This window comes from Rana temporaria, chromosome 2 (assembly GCF_905171775.1).
Source record: "Rana temporaria chromosome 2, aRanTem1.1, whole genome shotgun sequence".
Lineage (NCBI taxonomy): Eukaryota > Metazoa > Chordata > Amphibia > Anura > Ranidae > Rana > Rana temporaria.
This window is the reverse complement of record NC_053490.1, coordinates 385,669,763-385,679,816: the sequence shown is the minus strand read 5'-3', so window position 1 is coordinate 385,679,816 and position 10,054 is coordinate 385,669,763.

Sequence of the window (10,054 nt, the reverse complement as noted above, 5' to 3'; positions counted from 1 at the left end):
ATCACAAAGAGGCAAACAATTCGCCTTGTGATAGTTTTGGGTAGTGACAGGTACTCTTTATGGAGACATCAGGGGTCTGCCTTCCAAGTCAGCTGATCAAACACACATCATGTTTGGATCAGATGCCTCTCTGGGTGTAATGGCAAGGGAATGGCAGCTCTGAAACCGGAAGCAACAAAATCCTTGTCACTTCGAGCATCAATCGTCACAGAGGTGATCAGAGACTTCTTGGTAGAACAGGAAAATAGCCCCAGGCAGCGGCAGGAGAGGGGTTCCAAATGCTGTAAAAGTGATCATTATTTGCAGGAAAGTTGATCACCGGTTTTAAAAAAAGAGACCAGGATGCAGTTGCAGCCATGATTTTGGTATATTGACTTGCTGCCCAGGACATTTATATTTACATACCCTGGGCAGCTAACAGTTAATATCTCCTTATCCTTTAGCTTATCCAAATCAGTCTTTAATAGCTGCTGCTTCTTCTACTTCTGCCCTTGGTTTTTATTTTCCTGCTGATTTTGTGTTGTTTATTTCTATTTTTCTAACCACTTACAGCTAAACTTTTCATTTGTATTCATTTTGTTCATTAGTGTTTTCTTTTTTGTGATTGCAATAAAAATCGAAAAAACAGCTCAAAGTTGAATTTTTTAATGTTTTATAATGTTTTGTACCAGCATCATAATTTTGCATCATAATTTATCGTCTTTTTCACACAGGACAAATTATAGGCGGTGTACAAGTGTGAGATTATCTGGTTAAAAATGTTAGTCAATAAAGAGGATTATGTGTAAGATATTTATACCCTGAACAGACTCTCCAGTTCTAGAAATTCAAGTTATCTAGTCGTTTTTTTTATTTTTTATTGGAATACATGATTTACATTCATAAATTACAATATAATATCTTTCATTGATTTTATACATACAATCTATAGGATAAAAAAAATCCATTCTTAGCTACAATTTGCTATTTTGAGACATTTCACAATTCAGTAATGATCTATATTTTCTAGGGCGGGGGAAATTAAAGATTAATTCCTCGATTAATCTTTAATTTTTTTGATCGATCAAAATTGTTTTAATCGATCAAAATTCTTGACGTCACCAGACAGCCTGGACAGTGAGACTTACCCTGCTGTATACGAGCAAACTGCACCCATTGGATTGAGGTACCTTTGCATCTGTGGAGCAGGAGAATGCATCAGGCTCCATCAGGGGAAGGGGGCAAAAATAACCATTGTTTTCCTGTCCTAAGCAGTTTTATGCAGACAATTCTTTGTGTATCGGCAACATCTGTTCCGCGTGAAAGACTGTTCAGTTCTTCAGGGTATATTGTCAATAAAATGCGATCATGTTTTCTTCCAGAAAATGTAAACACTCTGGTATGTCTGCATGACTGGCTAAAGTGATACCTACTTGCAGGGGCGGACTGACCATTGAGGCCATTGGGGCACTGCCCGAGGACCCCTTGCCACTAGGGGTCCCCATCTGGGTTGCCAGGCTCATTAAAACCAGGGACAGTATGTAAAAATCTGTTTTTTTTTACATCTGTCCCTGATATGTCCAAAACCGACATGCTTTTGATGTGAAAATCCTGAGATTTTAGCTGCCCCGCCTCTGTAATGCCTCCTGGCTTGGTGGCCATCTGTAAGCCCGGGGGGCCCATAATCTTCTATTGCCCGGGGGCCCCATGAGTTGTCAGTCTGCCCCTGCTTACTTGCCTACAATAAAGTGACTGACAGTCAATATACTAGATAAGTTTTATAATTAAAGTTAAACTAACTTTCTAAGTTTTTCTTAAAGTTTAATAAGAAAAAATTACTTACGTCAGTGCTACAATTTGAATTTAAAACGTATTTGTGTGAACTGTGAATTTAAGTCATGGATTGTGGAAACTAACTAGTGTCGGGTGATTGTATATAGTGTATACCACATTTACCATTGACTAATGCAGAGTTGCAATGCAAGGAGATCAGCTAAAAGTAGTTGGATCTGTATGTGCGTTATAATTAATCGAAATTAGTCGATTAATCTATTAAAAAAAAATCGATTAATCGAACACGAAAATTTTAATCAGTAACAGCCCTAATATTTTTTTTTTTTTTTTTTTGTAAAATTGTTTTTATTAAGTTTTCAAAAACAGACATACATTAACAGGCCACATACATGACCAACATTGACCGGTTGAAACACAGAGACCGGTGTACAAAACTAAAACCTAACAAAATTAGGGGAGGAAAAAAAAAAAAAAAAAAGGGGGGGGGGAGGAATGAGGGAACAGAAATGCTCGCATTGGAGACCGTCCATATTCACTGAACGGACTAGGATAAATAGAAGCAAAATGCAGTTAGAGCATAACCAATCCCCCCCATACAATATACATAAGGCTCTTCCGCCCACACCCAGCTCCAGTGCAAAAACCAAATGATATACGGTCTCATTCCCACCCTAGAAACCCATCCATATCAACAGATTACCACATGCCCCTTTGCAAAATTGAACAGTCACCCCCACGTGCTTAGGGCAAATGTTTCTACGGTTCCCTCCTACAGGATTTCTCTACCTCTGCACCCGCCAAATACTACACCTCTCCGTCAAATTAGTTTAGTCTGATACCGTATCCGTGGAGGCCATCCAACCCCCCCAGACCTTATCGAACTTGGTCAGTGCTCCTCTGCTCAAGTATGTGGCTTTGTAGAATGGGATGGCTTTGTTGACTAAAACTTTCCAGGCTGATACCGTGGGGGCAGAGGAACTCTTCCATGAGAGGATAATTCTTTTTTTGGCGTAGAAGAGAACAAGAATGAGAAGGGTTCTTATAGCCCTGGTCGTAGCCAGGGGTTCAACCAACAGTAACAGACACACCTCCACTGTCATGGGGACCGAGATGTTGGTGACCGACCGGATACAATCCACCACTTCCTGCCAGTACGTCTGAATCTGTGTGCATTCCCAAAAAACATGCATGAAATCGGCAGCAGGCATGGAGCACCGCCAGCAGGTCGATCCCTGACCTCTGAACATTTTAGCCAGTCTAGCAGGGGTCAGGTACACCCTATGTAGAAACTTATAGTGTATAAGTCTGTCTCTAGAGGAAACTAAGGCCAGGAAAGCCGCCCCCCAGACATCATCCCAGTCGTCCCTGTCCAGTCCCGAGGTCACCGAGTCCCAGGCCTGCCGACAGGGCGACAGTAATCCGGTAGTCTCCGGAAATAAGTTTTTGTAGAGGCTGGATACCTCCTTGGGAAGTGATTCACAGCGAGCCAATGATTCTAAGTCTCCAGACTCCAGAACCAGGGGGTTCCCTCCGAACTGGGCTTGAAATGCATGGCGCAATTGCAGGTATCTGAAGAAATGAGTATTAGGCAGGTCGTACTGCGTTTTTAGGTCATCAAACGTCCTTAGTATACCATTCACTGCAATGTGATTTAGGGTTTTAATCCCATAGGTCGTCCACACCACCGGGTCTGGGTAATCCAGAAAATGGATCAAGTTGGGGTTCCTCCATATGGGAGCATGGGGGGAGAGGGTGGCACGGCCAGTGGGTCTCAACGCCTGCGCCACAGCCCACGCTCTGATCACTGACCTCATGGAAGGCGTTAAGGGGTACGGGGCCCTCGGCCCGTTGTAGACTAACCGGGAGAGGGCTTCATAGGAGCCCACGCATGCAGCTTCCAGCGACACTGCCGCATCATCCAGGGCGGAAGTGAGCCAACGGTGTGCCACTGCTAACTGGCCGGCCAGGAAATACTTGGAGAAGTTGGGCACCGCCAGGCCCCCCTCCCCCCATGGCTGCTGGAGGATGGCCAACTTAAGGCGGGGTGAACTACCCTGCCACAAAAAAGAGGAGATCATACCATCTATGGCCCTAAAAACCGACTTTGGTATCCACACCGGGGCATTCCTAAGTGTATACAGCAGAAGAGGAAGGATCTTCATTTTGATAAGGTTGACCCTACCTATGAGGGACAGAGGGAGATTTTTCCAGGAGTTCAGCCTCTTGGAGACAATATTAAGCAATGGGGACACATTAAGGTCAATAAAGTCTGATACTGAGTTTGTAATCTGCACCCCTAAGTACCTAATCTGGGTCACCCACTGTAAGGGGTTTAAGGGGTCAGCCCCTCTAGGGGACGCATGAGAACGTAGTGGAAGGATTTTGGATTTGGTCCAGTTAACTTTGAGACCAGATACCTCAGTGAATTTGCCCATCAGAGTCAGTGCTGCATGCAAAGAAGGGCCAGTATCCCCAAGAAACAGGACCAGGTCATCCGCATAAAGAGTCACCGATTCAGTCAAAGTGCCCACCTTGATACCCTGAATTAGGGGCGAGGATCGCAATGCAATCGCCAGGGGTTCCATCACCAGGGCAAACAGACCCGGCGATAAGGGACAACCCTGCCTGGTGCCTCTGGATACCGGAAAGGCGTCCGACACCTCGCCGTTCAGACGAATTGCCGCCACAGGTCTGTCGTACAGCAATGATATCCATTTAAGAAACACAGGCCCGAAGCCCATACGCACCAGCACCTGAGTCATATAGCCCCAATCAATGGAGTCGAACGCCTTTTCCAGATCGAAAAACACCAGGGCCCCCCCGTGAGATAGATCGCCATCAATTTGCGTGTGTGTGTATACCCTGCGGATGTTAATATCAGTGGCCTTCTTGGGCATGAATCCCGTCTGGTCGGGGGAGATCAGGTGGTCTAGGCAAGACATCAGCCTGTTGGCCACCATCTTTGTTAGGATTTTGAGATCCATGTTCAACAGTGCAATGGGCCTATAGGACGAACAGTGTAGGGGGTCCTTTCCAGGCTTGGGGAGCAAGACCACATGGGCCTCATACCATGATGGGGGCATACTCCCCACCTCCAAACACTCCCCGTAAAGTTTCAGCAGTCTGTGGGACACCGCCTCTGAATAGGTCTTATACCACTCCGCCGGGATCCCATCAGGGCCCGGTGCCTTGCCATTCGGGAAGGAGGCAATAGCCACAGCCAGCTCTTTAGGAGAAAAAGGAGCCTCCAAGAGCTCCACCGCCTCCCCAGGCAACACCGGGATCTGAAAGGAATCCAGTAGATCCGTCAGAACCTGGCTGTCATAACGTGGGATGGTCGCATACAGATCAGAGTAATAGGACACAAAAGCCTTTAGAATATCTCCCCTATCCCGTACCAGAGCACCCCCAGTCGTGTAAATACATGGGACAGACACGTGTGACCTAGCATCTGCAGCCAAGTAGGCAAGCAGTTTCCCATTCTTGTCTCCCCTTTCAAATAGATCCTCTGCCCTACGCCTAAACGTGCATTGTGTAAGTGATTGGAGGTGGACCAGGAAAGCTCTCCTAGCCATCTGTAATTCCGCCAGTGTAGAGGTGGAGGGCGCCTCCGCATGAGCCTTTGCACATCGTATCTCATGCACCTGAAGAGCCTCCGACTCTGAGTTTTTTTCAGTTCTAGCAGCTTTGATAGCTGCAATATACACTCCCCGGGTGGATGCCTTAAACGCGTCCCATACCATGTGTCCACCCGCAGAGCCCTCATTTACCTCCCAGTATTCCGCCACATGAATGAATGAATGAATGAAAAACTTATATAGCGCGGCACATGCGAACTGAATCGCCTCTGGGCGCTTGACCTGAGACCTGAGACCTGTGGCTCCACTGATGGTTCATCCACCCATCCCGGGTGCAGCCTCCAGAGTCTCCGACCACCCCCCCCAGGACGACTCAAAGTCACCTGCAAAGGAGTGTGATCTGAAAGTCCTCCAGCCAGGTAGCTAGCATCTGACACCTGTGGTAGGAGGGCCGGGTTCGCGAATGCAAGATCTATACGGGAGGAGGAGGAGGAGCTGACGTGGGAAAGATATGAGTAACCTCTCTCACCAGGATGTTTCCACCGCCACAACTCCTCCACAACCGCCACATCCGCCCAGTGTCCGAGGTCCAGATTACGCACCCGATTGGGGTTAGAAGCGTCCAACCCGTAGTCTAAGATATTGTTAAAATCCCCAGCCATTAACAACTTAAGTGGGCCAAAGGTAGCAATTTTCTCTAGAATCGAATATAATACCTCTTTGCTGAAGGGGGGAGGAATGTATACATTAACTATTGCTAGCAGTTGGGAGTCAACAGTGAGAACCACAATGGCATATCTCCCATGGGGGTCCGTCACAACATGTTCTATATTGCATTGTAGTTTCTTGTGCAGCAGGATGACCACGCCCCTAGCATATGAGGAATAAGTGGAGTGCACCGCTCTCCGTATCCAGCTCCTATTCAGGGAAAGGGTTTTACTACCCACTAGGTGGGTCTCTTGCAAAAGGATGATATGTGGGTTTAGAGATTTAAGGTACTGCATAACTAGAGAACGTTTGAACTTAGAGTTTAAACCGCGGACATTACACGATACTAACTTAATATCATTCATTAGGTGGGGGGAGGTAACATGCTAAGGGAAGGAACACGTAAAGCAAGCATATCAGGAGGGCAGAAGCTGGACACAGAGAGCCATCGCACAGCAGGACACAGCAACCCAGTGTAGGAAGACATGTAAAGCATTTCACGATGCACAGTGGGACATATGTGGAGCGAGACCCAAGGGCCAATAGGGGGTGAAGGCACAGAGTCAATGTCACATGAATAAAAACAGGGGACAGACAAAAAGCGTCTGAGGACACAAAAAAAAAGAAAAAAAAGATTGCAACAAAAAGGTAAAACAAAAAAACATCGTTAGAATCCCAACTCCCTGTTTGCTCCAGGCGAACCAAACTAAAAAACGGTAACACCGCCAGAGAAACTTTATACCCAAAAACTTTAGAGATCAGGTGTGGAGCGTCTTAGTAGTTCATCCACTCCAGAAGAAAAATAAGGGGGAACAAAAAGTTCCGAGGGGTTCCAGGGAAACACAGAAAGAATGTAAACCGTGCTCAACAGTACCTGTTGCTCCTGTCTGGAACGGATGATTGATCACGCAGCTTAGTCCAGCAATCATGAATTCACTCAGTTCAGCAATCAAGAGAAGCCGGAGTGCAGGAAGGAAACACTGCAGCAAGGAGCCACAGCTCCCAGCAAGGACATCATTTTGAGGTGAGTAACTTTCCTCCCTAGGCCGACCGCGCCGCCATCCAGCCCCGCAGGCCTTTAGGCCAACGAATCCAGCCAGTCCACCGCCTCAGCCGGAGATTCAAAACATTTTGCGGAGCCCCTATGGATCACCTTCAGGCGACTAGGATAGAGCATGCTATATACCAGACCTTTTTCCCGCAGACGACGACGGACATCTGTGAAGGAGCGCCTCCTCTTCTGCAGCTCCTGGGAGAAGTCAGGATACAAGTGAATCACCGCATTATCATGTTTCAGCTCTGGGTGTTTTCGGGCCTCCGCCAGGATCATGTCCCGGTCTCTGAAATTCAGGAGACGGACCAGAAACGCTCGCGGCCATGCACCCACAGGCCTCTTACCGGTGGGGACCCTGTGGGCGCGTTCCACTACATACACGGGGGACAGGTTCCGCAGGCCCAGGAGTTCTTTAAAGAATTGTTCCGCGAACTCCACCGGGTTAGCTCCCTCTGCGCCCTCTGGGAGCCCGACCACCCTCACATTATTGCGGCGCAGGCGATTTTCGGCATCCTCGGAACGGGCCAATAAGACCCTGACCTGCTGTTGCAGCTCCCCAACCGAGTGAGCGGTGGAGGCCACCGTGTCCTCCACTTCAGATATGCGGTGCTCTGCTTCCGTCAGGCGGCCTCTGAATTTGTCCATGTCCTGCCTAATCAGCCCACATTCTATGGCCAGGGTGTCAATCTTACCCTCCACGGAGGACTTGCTATCTGCAATGGCCGCCAGGATCGCGGCGGTGGACCGACCTCCCAGCATCTCCGGCGGATCCTTCTCCTCCATCTGCGGTCCCTCCAGGCCCAGCGACTCAAGGTCCGCCATCCAGGACTCCGTTTGCGCCGCCACCGAGGCCGGGGAGGATGGTGAAGGCGGCAAGATGGCCGCCGCGCGCGTGGTCAGCAGTGGGTGCCGGGCAGAAGAACTCGCTGCCTTCTTGGACGAGCCGCGTTTACCGGTCATCGGGAGAACCGGGGCTGCCCCCCAGACAGGAGGGAGAAGTTTGCTGAGCAGGATGGCCCTCTAACGGTAAGGATGGAGTCGGATATACAGCACGGATGGCAGGAGCACAGGCTATGCACGTCTGTCTCGCTCTACATCCCGGCCACGCCCCCCTAATATTTTCTTATACAGATAATTTAATGACAAATGTTCACTCTGGGAATCTGCTAAATAGGGATGGTCCTGATGTTCGAGTCAAACGTAAGTTCAACTCGAACATCGGGTGTTCGTTTGTTCGCAGAACAAATGAACATATGGGGCGTTTGCGGCAAATTCAAGATTGCAGTGCGAGATGTCAGTGCATTAACGGCTGCTGATTGACCAAAGCATGCACCTGACCTGCATACTTTGGTCAATTACAGCGCAATCTGCTGTGAGAGCCATGATGGGGCCAAAGGCAGGGTGCATTTAGCCAAAAATGGCTCATGGGGCTAAGTCCCAGACTAATTAAGGCTGCTTGCATGGCGGCCGTATGTAGTGTGACGTGGAGATTGAGACTTGAGAGAACTTGAGCTAGATTATGCAGGTTGGTTAGTGGCATGCAGGCAGTTTAGTATATATATATATATATATATATATATATATATATATATATATATATACACTGCAGTCAGTGTACAGTATATGTCACAGTGCAGTCAGTGTACAGTATATAATACAGTGCAGGCAGTGTACAGTATATAATACAGTGCAGTGTACAGTATATCAGTTCAGGCAGTGTACAGTATATAATACAGTGCAGTGTACAGTATATCAGTTCAGGCAGTGTACAGTATATAATACAGTGCAGTTGGTGTACAGTATATAAGTACAGGCAGTGTACAGTATATAATACAGTGCAGTCGGTGTTGTACAGTATATAATACAGTGCAGCCGGTATACAGTATATAAGTGCAGGCAGTGTACAGTATATAATACAGTGCAGTCGGTGTACAGTATCTAGTACAATGCAGGCAGTGTACAGTATATAATACAGTGCAGGCAGTGTACACAGTATATAATACAGTGTGTACAGTTTATAATACACTTCAAGCGGTGTACAGTATATAATCCGGTGCAGTTGGTGTACAGTAACTAATACAGTGCAGGTGGTGTACAGTATATAATACAGTAAAATCACCATCGTGTCTGGAAGGCCACCAAGGAGAGGCAGACACTCACAGGCCACTAGAAGAGGGAAAGCAGCCTCTGTGTCTACAGGGAAAAGTGGTTGTCGCGGACATGATGCATCCTCTGCTGGTAGGGCACACTTTTGTTTCTGCTTGGTTGCCGTGTTATTGAGCCACAACATGCAGAAGAGTTGATGGAGTGGAAAACTAACCCATCCTAATCCTCCTCATCCTCTGTCACCCAGGTTCATACTAGTTTGCCTTCCAATGCAGCTGCCAAAGCAGTCTATTCCACAGACTCTTTGGCCACAGTTACTCCTTCCATAGCCCCCCCATCATGCACAATTAAGTCACCAAAACTATTAGATTATATTGTTGGTTACAGTGCCTTGCGAAAGTATTCGGCTCCCTTGAACTTTGCGACCTTTTGCCACATTTCAGGCTTCAAACATAAAGATATAAAACTATTTTATTTGAAGAATCAACAACAAGTGGGACACAATCATGAAGTGGAACGAAATTCATTGGATATTTTAAACTTTAAAAAAAAAAAAAAAACTGAAAAATTGGGCGTGCAAAATTATTCAGCCCCCTTAAGTTAATACTTTGTAGCGCCACCTTTTGCTGCAGTTACAGCTGTAAGTCACTTGGGGTATGTCTCTATCAGTTTTGCACATCGAGAGACTGAAATTTTTGCCCATTCCTCCTTGCAAAACAGCTCGAGCTCAGTGAGGTTGGATGGAGAGCGTTTGTGAACAGCAGTTTTCAGTTCTTTCCACAGATTCTCGATTGGATTCAGGTCTGGACATTGACTTGGCCATTCTAACACCTGG